Source organism: Pseudophryne corroboree, chromosome 2 (genome assembly GCF_028390025.1).
Source record: "Pseudophryne corroboree isolate aPseCor3 chromosome 2, aPseCor3.hap2, whole genome shotgun sequence".
NCBI classification, from domain to species: domain Eukaryota; kingdom Metazoa; phylum Chordata; class Amphibia; order Anura; family Myobatrachidae; genus Pseudophryne; species Pseudophryne corroboree.
Genome location: NC_086445.1, coordinates 937,639,849 through 937,653,273, shown reverse-complemented (window position 1 = coordinate 937,653,273; position 13,425 = coordinate 937,639,849). Strand labels below are relative to the sequence as shown.

Sequence of the window (13,425 nt, the reverse complement as noted above, 5' to 3'; positions counted from 1 at the left end):
CGTTCGCATGCTGAAGCCCTGTTAAGTGTGCACACACGCAGCAGCCGCACTGCACATGCGCACACAGTGAGTTGCAAAAGCATCTCACTTGTGCGAATGCCTCTGCCTGATTAACAGGCAGAGGCGCTCGCAGGGCGGGAGGGGGCGGCGTTAAAGGTGCGTTGACTCTGCGTTTGTGATGTCATGCAGCCGTTGCGGCTCACCCCGCAAATGGTCCAGACACGCCTGCATTGTCTGGATCGCACCTCCCAAACTCCGAATCAATGCCCCTTTAACGCCGCCACGAAGCCCCCTCTCGCTCCGCGAATGCCTCTGCCTGTCGAAACATGGCGGGTAGCCATGCAATGCTTATGCATGTTTGCGGGGGGGGGTCCAGCATGTGGGGCGGACTTGCCCTGTGCTGGGCATACCCTCTGCATGTCAGGGTAATTGACCGTAGCTGTGCATTTTTTTGCACATATCCGATCCACGCTGAATTAGGCCCTATGACTTTATGTAGTTTGCAAGACCAATGCCTCACTTTCTATTCAAAGTGTCGCTTGTTATAGAGCAATATAGAGCAAATGGTTGGAAATCTGGTCAGTAAAAATGCTGTCTCCTACTTAATGGCCAATTATCATTCTCAAAGTTGGACATTACAATGTAGTTTTTGTTTTTCTTTTGTTCTAAAATTAGAACTTAACAAACAGTGGAACAGTTCAAAGTCAGAAATGAAGAAAGTGAACAAGTGTAATAATGAGGGAAATGGTGATCTCAGCTTATGTCTTTACCGCTGTAATTATTGTCAGAATTTCAAAAAAGATTGAGTTTTTCAAAAATCATTGCTAACCGCTGTCAAAAGGGGTCGGCGACCCTGGCTGTAACATGATTATTAGGGATGGGCAACAGCACAGAAAGCTCTGAATGCAAGGGAAAGAAATTACAGATATTATATTAGAGAAAACCAAAAGTTTGACCTCTTGAAAGCATTGCTGTTAAATGTCTCCATTTTACTGTAGCTTGAGAAGGCCGCATATTGATATGTTGACCCCATCTACTTTGTAGGTCTTATACAGGCAGCCAGAATAGAAGCCACGAAGAACTGGTTTGTAAATGACAAAAAAGGATGTAAAAGAAATTGCAGATTTGTCACTAAGAGAAGCAGCGAGGTTATTTGGCATCTGAGGCAATGCCATATATTTGTGCCCCCTTTACATAAATATTATTACTGTTTGCTGTAATGAAGTCCAAGTTTTGCGGCCGTGCGGGATGCTGGGCCGAACTCTGACTTTTTTTTAAAGGGGCAATCATTTACAAGGCTAAACCATGCCTTCTAAATGATTGCCCCTTTAAAAAAACCTCCCGCACGGCCACTGAACTCGGACTTCGTTACATGATCCCGGCATAAGATGGCCACTGAAAGTGGAAGTTAGCGGGTGGACCATTGGAAAGCTGCAAGCTCCACATGGTCACACACACCCCTCAGCAACACACTGAAATTCATAGACAAAACACAAGGTCAGATTTTGGTGATGCATATGTACAATGTGTCTCTTCTTTGGTCGGTACCACCTGTGTCTCAGTCTCTTCTCATCTCCTTTTACGCTCTGTGGACCTCCACAGCCACCCATGTTATCTGTTGTCCACAGTGGCAGAACTAGAGAGTGGTGGGCCCAGGTGCAGAAATATGCCTAATGCCCCCACCCCCCATTACGACAGTAGGTGCCTGGGATGATCACAAGATCTTGGTGTGACGCTGTCAGACCCCAGTGCCAGTGGCGTAACTAGAAATTTTTCTCCCCCAAGCCAAAACATTCTCTGGTGCCCCCCCACCCATAATTGCCACTAGAAAAGTGATGAATCTGCGTGCGCCTATGGCGCGCATGCCACAAAAAAGGGACGTGGTCTTTCTGAAATGGGTGTTGCTTTGCCCCCTACATTATTTGTAATTTTTCCTTCTTATAGTAATGCCCAGTATACATTATGCCACCTACTGCAATGGCCCTTAGACATTATGCCACACACCATAATGCCTATTACACAATATGCCATGCACCGTAATGCCCCTGACACATTATACAATATGCCAAACACTGTAATGCCTGTGACACATTATGCCACGCATCGCAATGCCCGTTACACTGCAATGACCCTGAGACATTATAACACATACAATGCCTGTGATACAGTACACCACACACCGTCATGCCTGTGACACATTATGACACACACCCCAATGCCCGTTATACATTATGCCAAACACTGCAATGACCCTGAGACATTATACCACAATGCCCGTGATATAGTATACCACACACCGTAATGCCTGTGACACATACCACAATGCCCATTATACCCTATACCACACACCGCAATGTCCATGATACATTATGCCACACACTGCAATGCCCCTGAGACATTATACAACATACCACAATGCCCGTGATATAGTATACCACACACCGTAATGCCTGTGACACATTATGACACACACCGCAATGTCCGTGATACATTATGCCACACACCGCAATGCCCATTACACATTAAGCCCTACAGTAAGGCTTCTAATTACTTTTAAGTTACCTGCTCATTGCCCGGGGTTTCATGCTCTTGGTTTCATGCACGGTGCCCGGGGTTTTCATGCTCAGGGTGTCATACCCGTTGCCAGGGGTTTCATACGCTGGGTGTTATGCTTGTTGCCAGGGGTTTCATGTGCTGGGTGTCAAGCTCGTTGCCAGGGGGTAATATCCGTTGCCAGGGGTTTCATGCACTTGGTGTCATGCTCGTTGCTAGGGGTTAATTAATGCTTGTTTCCAGGGATTTCATGAGCTGGGTGTCGTGTTGGTTACCAGGAGGTAATGCTTGTTGCTAGGGGTGTGCCCCCAGTGCACCATATGCCCCCCAGTGCCAGCTACCCACGCTCTCCCCGCTCACTGTCGCGCTGCTGTGCTGTGTGCGAGTCCAGGAAGGAGGGCACAGCGCACGCCTCTCCTGTGACCGTCCTGTGTCTCCGGCGGCTGTCAAATGAAGCGCCGGTTCGTGAGAAAATCAGAGCTCGCGGACCATCAGCTGCGGCTCCTGACTGGCTGCCGGGCCGTGAGCTCTGATTGGCTCACGAACCGGTGCTTCGTTTGCCAGACACGCCGCTGCCGGAGACACAGGATGGAGACTGGGGCGGGGAGGAGCTGAGATAGTGTCTCCTCCTTCCCCATTGGAGGGGCACTCAGCATCTGTTAGCAGCAGCAGCACGGCGTCTGGGAGAAGGAGGCACGCAAGAGTGGAGGAGAGGCAAGAACGGCCCTCCTCCCTCTCCGGCCGGGACCCCTTCTCCCTCTCCAGCCGTGCTGCCGCTGCATTAATGTTAAAAGGAAGAATAGGAGGGGCACTGGCAGCGCGCGCAGTGCTGGTGGAAGCGGCGGCGGTATACAATGAGTCACAGTGACTCACTGTAATGCTGACGGTTGTGGACCCCTTCAGTTTGGCAGGGTCCCAGTCAGTGGTGCAAGTAGAAAAAATGTCTTACGGGTACTGTGTGCGTGCACCCAAAAAAGGGGTGTGGCCAAATGCCAGATACAGAAATGCTCCCACAGTGCCAGATATGCCCCCAGTGCCAGATATGCCCACAGTGCCAGATACAGAAATGCCCCCAGTGCCAGATACACAAGTATGCCCCCATTGCCAGATATGCCCTCAGTGTCAGATATGCCCCAGTGCCAGATACACATGTCTCCGCAGTGCCAGATATGGCCACAGTGCCAGATACACATGTCCATACACATGTCCCCCCAGTGCCAGATATGCCCCCAGTGCCAGATACACATGTCCTTCCAGTGCCAGATATGCCCCCAGTGCCAGATATCCCCCAGTTCCAGGTACACAAGTCCCCCCCAGTGCCAGATATGCTCCCAGTGCCAGGTATACATGCCCCCCCAGTGCCAGATATCCCCCAGTGCCAGGTATACATGCCCCCCCAGTGCCAGATATCCCCCAGTGCCAGGTACACAAGTCCCCCAGTGCCAGATATGCTCCCAGTGCCAGGTATACATGCCCCCCAGTGCCAGATATCCCCCAGTGCCAGGTATACATGCCCCCCCCCCCCCAGTGCCAGATATCCCCCAGTGCCAGGTATAAATGCCCCCCCAGTGCCAGATATCCCCCAGTGCCAGATATGCCCCCAGTGCCAGATATCCCCCAGTGCCAGGTATAACATGCCCCCCCAGTGCCAGATATCCCCCAGTGTCAGGTATACATGCCCCCCCCTCCCCTGCTCACCGCTGCCGTCGCTGTGCTGTCTGTGTGAGGGAAGCAGAGCGCAGCCTGCGCCTCTCCTTCCCCTCAGTCTCCGGCGGGTGTCTCAGTTTAATTCAGCGCCGATCCATGAGCCAATCAGTGCTCGCGGGTGCTCTGTAGGACTCTAATATTCTTCCTCACCGCCACCTGCTCTTCCTCATTTCCTTCTACTCCCCCATTAACTATGGTTAGCACCGTGCTCATAAATAAATCTTTTATCCACCTTTCCTCTATCAGCAGCACGAACCTTAGGAACAGCACACTTGTATTGGCACCATCTATTTTGTCAACTCTTGATGGCAATCAGGGTTCTCAGCTAAAGTTATCACTTAGTTGGAGTGCTATCAATTTATGGCACAACCAAAGACAAAGTTCTAGAACACAACAGCAAAGAATCTTTATTCCCAGTATGTTTTCCCTTTGCCCCCCAATCCCCCCCCCCCCTTCCCCTCCATCCTTTCACTATGGGCCAATATCCAGTGGGCATGCATCCAAGTAACTTGTTAAAATAGAATCATTTTGTGGTTGAATGTGCTGGTAATCGGCACCAGAACCTTTCCTGAGCACTGTGGGAGTAAAGCAGCGACACCAATACACAGAGCTGCTGCTGCACCTGTTCGGCACTGTTGATTTTACATGTGCTGAGCTCGTCCAATCAGAGCCCAGCAATGCCACACACTATACTGCCACAGCACAGTCTGACTTCTCCCTGGCATGAGAGCCAGGCTGCTGTACAGCTCATCTTCATATTCAATGCCCTGCGCTCCACATGGTCTAGAACTGGCCCTGCTCACTAGCTAAATGTAACCACATTCTGGTTGACTACGGACAACAGTATGGCTTCAGAGACAGATGAACTACTCCACATTACAGAATATATTGAGTTGGAAAGAGGAAGAAGAAAGTGTCGAAATCGGGAAAAAAGCACCGACAATGGCACTCTCGGGAAGAGAACTAGTAAATGAAAAGTACACGATGGAGAATAAAAATACATCACAACAGAAAAATACATTAGGCCTAAATGAGTCGGGATGATAATTACATACTGTGCTCTATATATTACTTATTACTATTGGGTTTTCTCCAGCATAGGGACAGACTCATTTGTAGGTTAACTTGCTAACATTTCCCGTAGTGCTAAGCATTATATACTTCTTAGCAGGATTAATTACTCCTTGGAGATTATGTTTCCGTACTCTTGTTTCCTAGTTACTTTTTATTTTAAGAATAAGAGTAAGAATTACCATGAATCATGAATCCTCTGGAAAGCTCAGCGCCAGGTGCGGTACAGAGATGAGATATGATTATTAATAAGACATGCCTGAGGCTCCGGGATATATAACACATCAGTAGCAGGTAAATTGGGCATTGCAGACTAAGTTTATAGATGGACCTTTTTTTTATCACAATTGCAGTTAAACTTAATTACAGGTGTCTTACAGTCATATGACTAATTCCCTCATTTCACATTAATAAACAGTAAATCATCAAATGTCTAGATTACTATTTAAACACCTCTGCCAGCTGCAAAATGCAAGATGTACAGACACATATTTGTGGCTGTTTCAGCAGCTGAAGGAATCAATAGTGATTTCCATCTTGTTGACAGATAGTATAAAATGTAACATAAAACATAAAGTAAGGAAGAAATTATAGATACACTGGGGTATATTTACTAAGATTCGTAATTTCCGAAAATAGGTCAAAGTTCAATCACGAATGACATCGACAGTGTAAAACTGCAACTTTTTGAATGGATTACGACTAATTTACTAAGCTGTCGTATTCGTGTTTTTCTTTGCTTCCGATGTCGATGTCATTCGTGTTTTTTTACCTAATTTAACGGCAGTGATTAGCAAAACACTGCCGTTTTTTTTTACAATCAATCTCGGCCGGATTTGTGTGATCCGTGCTGGGTTTTTTTTTTGTTTTTTTTTTAAAGTAAACAATGTAATTTTTAAAAAAAAAATGCGTGGGGTCCCCCCTCCTAAGCATAACCAGCCTCGGGCTCTTTGAGCCGATCCTGGTTGCAGAAATATGTGGAAAAAAATGACAGGGGTTCCCCCATATTTAAGCAACCAGCATCGGGCTCTGCGCCTGGTCCTGGTCCCAAAAATACGGGGGACAAAAAGAGTAGGGGTCCCCCGTATTTTTAAAACCAGCACCGGGCTCCACTAGCTGGACAGATAATGCCACAGCCGGGGGTCACTTTTATATAGTGCCCTGCGGCCGTGGCATCAAAAATCCAACTAGTCACCCCTGGCCGGGGTACTCTGGGGGAGTGGGGACCCCCTCAATCAAGGGGTCCCCCCCCCCCAGCCACCCAAGGGCCAGGGGTGAAGCCCGAGGCTGTCCCCCCCCATCCAATGGGCTGCGGATGGGAGGGCTGATAGCCTTTGTTGTAAAATAAAATATATTGTTTTTAGTAGCAGTACTACAAGTCCCAGCAAGCCTCCCCCGCATGCTGGTACTTGGAGAACCACAAGTACCAGCATGCGGCGGAAAAACTGGCCCGCTGGTACCTGTAGTACTATTACTAAAAAAATACCCAAAAAAACACAAGACACACACACCGTGAAAGTATAATTTTATTAAATACATACACACATACATACATACTTACCTTAAGTTCCCACGCAGGTCGGTCCTCTTCTCCAGTAGAATCCAAGGGGTACCTGTTGAAAAAATTATACTCACGAGATCCAGTGGTCCAGGCTCCTCGGCAAATCCAGGGTTAATCCACGTACTTGAATAAAATAAAAAAAAACGCTGTCACGACCACGAACTGAAAGGTGACCCATGTTTGCACATGGGTCACCTTGCCCCGAATGCCAGAAACCCACTTTGCCTTCTGGCTAAGTGGGTTTCTTCAGCCAATCAGGGAGTGCCACGTTGTAGCACTCTCCTGATCAGCTGTGTGCTCCTGTCTTCACTGACAGGCAGCACGCGGCAGTGTTACAATGTAGCGCCTATGCGCTACATTGTAACCAATGATGGGAACTTTCTGCCCTGCGGTTGACCTAAAGTGACGTCACCGCTGAGCAGAAAGTTCCCATCATTGGTTACAATGGAGCGCATAGGCGCTACATTGTAACACTGCCGTGTGCTGCCTGTCAGTGAGGACAGGACCACACAGCTGATCAGGAGAGTGCTACAACGTGGCACTCCCTGATTGGCTGAAGAAACCCACTTAGCCAGAAGGCAAAGTGGGTTTCTGGCATTCGGGGCAAGGTGACCCATGTGCAAACATGGGTCACCTTTCAGTTCGTGGTCGTGACAGCGTTTTTTTATTTTATTCAAGTACGTGGATTAACCCTGGATTTGCCGAGGAGCCTGGACCACTGGATCTCGTGAGTATAATTTTTTCAACAGGTACCCCTTGGATTCTACTGGACAAGAGGACCGACCTGCGTGGGAACTTAAGGTAAGTATGTATGTATGTGTGTATGTAATAAAATTATACTTTCACGGTGTGTGTGTCTTGTGTTTTTTTGGGTATTTTTTTAGTAATAGTACTACAGGTACCAGCGGGCCAGTTTTTCCGCCGCATGCTGGTACTTGTGGTTCTCCAAGTACCAGCATGCGGGGGAGGCTTGCTGGGACTTGTAGTACTGCTACTAAAAACAATATCTTTTATTTTTCAACAAAGGCTATCAGCCCTCCCATCCGCAGCCCATTGGATGGGGGGGGACAGCCTCGGGCTTCACCCCTGGCCCTTGGGTGGCTGGGGGGGGGGACCCCTTGATTGAAGGGGTCCTCACTCCCCCAGGGTACCCCGGCCAGGGGTGACTAGTTGGATTTTTGATGCCACGGCCGCAGGGCGCAGTATAAAAGTGACCCCCGGCTGTGGCATTATCTGTCCAGCTAGTGGAGCCCGGTGCTGGTTTTAAAAATACGGGGGACCCCTACTCTTTTTGTCCCCCGTATTTTTGGGACCAGGACCAGGCGCAGAGCCCGATGCTGGTTGCTTAAATATGGGGGAACCCCTGTCATTTTTTCCCCCATATTTCTGCAACCAGGATCGGCTCAAAGAGCCCGAGGCTGGTTATGCTTAGGAGGGGGGACCCCACGCAATTTTTTTTAACAACAAAAAACACTTTCCCACCCCTTCCCATTGATATACATGCACGGATCTCATGGATCCCTGCATGCATCTCAAATCACGAATAAAAAAAGCAGGTCTGTTTTTTTTTAGGACTTTTTTGCGAATTGTAATTTTTCACGGCAGTGTTTTGTGTTTTTTTGCTTAGTAAATGACCGAGATTCGTATCTAAACAGGCGTAATTTGACCGATGGTGTATTCATTCGTAATTTTTTACCTGAACTAGCAAAAAATTACGAATGCCCTCATCACTGCCGTGATTAGTGTTTAGTAAATGACCGAGATTGACCGAGATGACACTTTGATGAAAAAACGGCATCTCGGTCAAAATCGGGAGCTTAGTAAATATACCCCACTGAGTCGTGGTGGCATATTGACAAAGGATAAAAAAGTACTTTTTTTTTCTTCCTAATCTTCCAGACACAGTATATTCTGGACTATCTTCTAAAAGATAAAATATAGTCTAGACCACTGTAGCCAATAATAAACTTGAGATTTTAAGTATTACTGCAAAAGGAGAGGAATCTTAGGTAATCACATAAAGTAAACATTCTATAATCATATATAATAATTAATCCTCTACTAATATTTACAGTATTTGTATTCATTATTATTTTTAAAATATTATTCTTTCTTAAACATGATATACAGGGAGTTCGAAAAGTCCCTCCATAGTGAGCATTGTCTCTGTCTGCAGATCTCCTCTGCAGCTGTGGAAGACAAGAGAGGGAAAACACTTAATGTAGATATGTACATAACAAATTCTACTTTATTTCATGTAAACAAATTGTTTAAAACAAATATGTTGACATATTACATAGCACACATTCTCTGCAGGGAGACTTGCAAAACCTTACCAAATCTCTCACTTTCTGAAACTCTCACTCTATTATATTTGGCCGCAGATGTCAACGAAACGTTCATATTTCCTCATGGAGCCATTCTTCCCTTTTCCTGGTGCCCTCTACTTTGGCTCTAGCACCCAGTATTCTCTCCCAGGGACCAGGTCCCCTCGCACTGGGTGTGAAACAGTATCCCCGTGTTCGGGATGCCGGCAGTCACATGACCGAGAAACCCTCTCTGGTGGCGGCTAGGGCTAAATCTATGGGGGTGGCGACTATGGCTACATTTCAGGGCGTGGGGCAACAACTAACCACCACCCTAGTGGTTAACACTACCCCCCCTCCCCCCCAGGCTCTGACCCTAATAGCCACACAGATATTAACCTTCAGGTGTGGGTGTCACAGCGCCGGTCTGCTGAGCGATGTCGGGATTCCAGTTTCGATCACATGACCTCCAGCATCCTGATTGCACTCTCCTGTTTAAAGAAGAGCAAGATCATATCAGATAGAGTTTTTCATCTTTTAGTTGGATATTTAGTTTATTAAGGCTGAAAGTCACAGCTTTTTTGCATGTGAAAAAAACAAAGATAATAAAAATGAATTCACCCCAAAGGATAAACCATGAAAACCGTAAACCCTAATTATATGAAAATAGTTTTTACACCCATTTTAGCACCTGCATAATGACAGAACTCTATGCATATTTGATATCACAATGTTAAGTTCATTGGAAAGAAACATAGGGGGTCATTCAGATCTGATCCGTTTTCGCACAGCAGGCGATCAGGTACTAAATGCGCATGCGTATGCACCGCAATGCGCACGCGTGTTGGACATCAACAGTGGGCATCGCTGGTCAGCGATGGGATGATGCAAAATTTCCATTTGTACGGGTGTTCGCAAGGTGTTTGACAGGAGGGAGCCGTTTGTGGGTGGTAACTGACCACTTACTGGGAGTGTTCGGAGAAACGCAGGCGTGCCCAAGCGTTTTCAGGGAGGGTGTCTGACGTCAGCTCCGGACCCGATCAGCCTGTTGTGGTGGCACTGTAGGAGTAAATCCTGGGCTGCGCAGAGACTGCACACAGTGGATTTTAGCATCTCGGCGTACACATAGGATCGCACACTTGCACGGCGAATATACACTCCCCCTGTAGACGGCCAATATGTGAACGCAGGACAGCAACATTCGCAGCCCAGCGATCAGATCTGAATGACCCCCATAGTGTATCCTATGACAGAAATTCAAGGTTTTGCTAAGTAACCTGGAGATAACAGTATAGTGTATTGCATTGCATTGCAATGTGCTGCTACACTAAGCAGCCACAAAAAAAAAAGGATTAATTATGAAATAGGCACACTAAAAATAAATAAGCTTAAGGAGCTTTCTTTGTAACAAATGTAAGCAGAAATTCAATTAAAAATAAGGAGATCTTTTACAAAGCCTAAAACCGTATTTCAATTAAGATAATTACCCTCTTTTATGATAGAAGAATTTAAGTCTGTAAATGTTATTTTCTTACAATGCGTCATTTTTATTCTGATAATTGTTTAGAGTCACCTGTAACAGCTCTCCTTAATTTTAATTGCATTACAGATTAAAAGTCCTTTAATGTGGAATTCCAATGAATTTATTGTAACAGTTACTATAACAAGTAGCCTGGCTCAGAAAGATGTAATTCTAAAGTGGAGATGTGCGGTTGTTTTTTTTTTTTTAGAAATCTGAACTCACCCAAATTTAAGGAATGCTAGTCGAACTGAGTCTCGATTCGGAGCTTCTCTTGTGTCAAAACTCAGATTTAGGAAAACACCATATTCTTAACCGCCCTGATTTACAGTGGCATGCGGTGAGGTCAGTGGTTGGGGAGGCACTGGCAGCTAACCATCCTCCTCCTCCCTCCCCCCCACCCATAGAGTGGGGGGAGAAAAAGTGTAGTCCCCCATACATTGCTAAAACCACCACCAGGCAGAACCAGCCAGGGGGGATAATGCCATAGCAGGGGAGACACTCAGTGTGGTGTCCCCCTGCCATAACATTAATCTGCCCCCCAAACTAGTCAGCCCAGGGCTGGAATTCCTCAGAAGTGGGGACCCCAAAAAATACAAATGGGGTCCCGCCTCCCGAGCAATAACCAGCATTGGGATGATAGCCCCGTGCTATGCCCCGCACCCCTGGTGGCGGTGGGTGCGGGGTTCATTGTTAATATTGTTCTTTACAGGTGGCCTACAGGTCCCAGCAAGCCTGCTGGCACTTGGAGAACCACAAGTGCCAGCATGCCCGGACATAAAGGGCCCGCTGGCACCTGTAGTAAAAGAAAATATTAAAATAAAAACACCACACCATCTTTAAAAAAAAGTTTATTAGTCAGGGTCTTCACCTGGGGGCGGTGGCCTTTAAGCTCTTTTGCATGGCCGCCGCCTCCCCAGGGCTTCCGGCGTCTTCGACTGGGTGGGCCGCCGCCTCCCCAGGGCTTCCGGCGTCTTCACCTGGGAGGCGGCGGCCTCTAAGCTCTTTTGCATGGCCGCCGCCTTCCCAGGGCTTCCAGCGTCTTCAGCTGGGGGGGGGGCGGCCTTTAAGCTCTTTTGCATGGCCGCCACCTTCCCCAGGGCTTCCAGCGTCTTCACCTGGTGGGCGGCGGCTGTTAAGCTCTTTTGCATAGCCGCCGCCCATCCAGGACTTCCGGCGTCTTCTGTCTTCAGGAGCTCTTCTCTGCTCCTCCTCCGCCGTCAAACTGACGCCGCTGCCTCACGCTGACTCAAACTGACGCCGCTGCCTCACGCTGAGGGGGCGGGGCGATGACGCAGCGAGCCACCTTGAATTTCAAAAATGACGCTCTGCTGCTAAACTCTGCAGAATGGCAGGCAGGATCCCTACCTGCCGCTAATACTCTCACCTCCGCCGCCACCGCCACCCACACCTCCGCCGCATCCCGCCGACGCCCGTGCCCACACAGTGATGACAGCGGATCCAGTGATGGATCCGCTGGCCAATCACTGTAGCCTCACTGACAGGGGTGTGCTTTCATGGGTTGAAAGCACATCCCTGTATGAAAGCGGCACCTCTAATGGTGCCGCTTTCCCATGTATTTTCAATGGGCTTCTAATGCCCATGGCTATGCCTCGCCTGCGCCCGCCCCCTGCTCCCACAGCTTTCCCCATTGACAACGGGAGGCACCACGATCGGTGCCTCCCAAACACATTTAAACAGGGATAATGATTAGGATAATATAAAGCAGATAATTATGACACAGAATATGTGTCATAAGTATCTTCTTTATATTATTTTAGTCATTAATGACAGGGGAGGCACTGCCTCCCCTGCCTCCACGTCCTGCTGATTTAGGGTGACTGTCCCACAGTCCTGACAGCCTGGACCATTGACAGCTCTGGTTGGAGATATGTCATTGTGTTGGGAATGTAGGGAGTTCATGTCCTGTTCATCACATTACTACTGTATCCCCTATAGGTGCCAGCAGCAATGGAGACGTGTCACTAGTGAAAACATGAGACTTTAGAGGTGGCCTATCACAGGATAAATGGCTTTATGAGTCCCTGGAGCTCCAGCTAGTAGGAGAGGCCATGTAAATAAATTGCTTCCTTATTGGTTATTCAACTTTAATGCTTAAATGTTATAAATATGGTGTCCATGACAAAAATTAATCCACAAAATGTGCTGCCGGGCTTCTCTGTGATGCCTGGTAACACACATATCAGCCAATTATGGTTGCCTAGGCATTGCAAGTTTTCCTGATAACCTCTATTTGGTGTCAGGCAAAACTTGCAAAATAAATGGTGTGATTTGCTGTTCCAGAATAACCTCCATCACAAATAATGAAATTCCCCCCAACTTCTTTTGCATAGAGTACCCACTTACCAACACTTTATATTTTCTCTGTATAATTAAACACAGGATAATCCTAACTCACTAAACATACTACAAGGAGAAGTTTACCAGGCACAGCTCACTGGTTTCAACAGCAGGTTTCTCTCTCACAGAACCTCCATAGCCTCTCCTCTTTCAGCAGGCAGTGTGAGAGCCAGATGATAAGGCTGACAAGCCCTAATTAGCCTTCTGTGAGGATAACAGCCCAAAGACCCAAACTGGGCCTAAATGGATTGAGACCTGCCACTCTCTTTTCATATCCAACCCCAGGACCCCTTATCCAGTGCTTACCAAAAACGAAAAGCTCTCGGCAGAACCAACACAATATTCCT

The 13,425-nt window shown here is 47.5% G+C and overlaps 1 protein-coding gene and 1 long non-coding RNA gene across 4 annotated transcripts in view; one reads left to right on the top strand and one right to left on the bottom strand.

Annotated features, from left to right (window-relative positions):
- The window catches only part of LOC135050113 (ephrin type-A receptor 6), a 1,497,116-nt gene that overhangs the window by 1,453,329 nt on the left and 30,362 nt on the right, over positions 1-13,425 (top strand). The window lies entirely within an intron of this gene.
- Positions 8,954-13,244, bottom strand: LOC135050114 (uncharacterized). The gene is made up of 3 exons (XR_010241541.1): positions 13,163-13,244; positions 9,598-9,689; positions 8,954-9,081 (listed from the first exon to the last, which is right to left on the bottom strand). It is a non-coding gene; the product is annotated as an uncharacterized LOC135050114 (long non-coding RNA).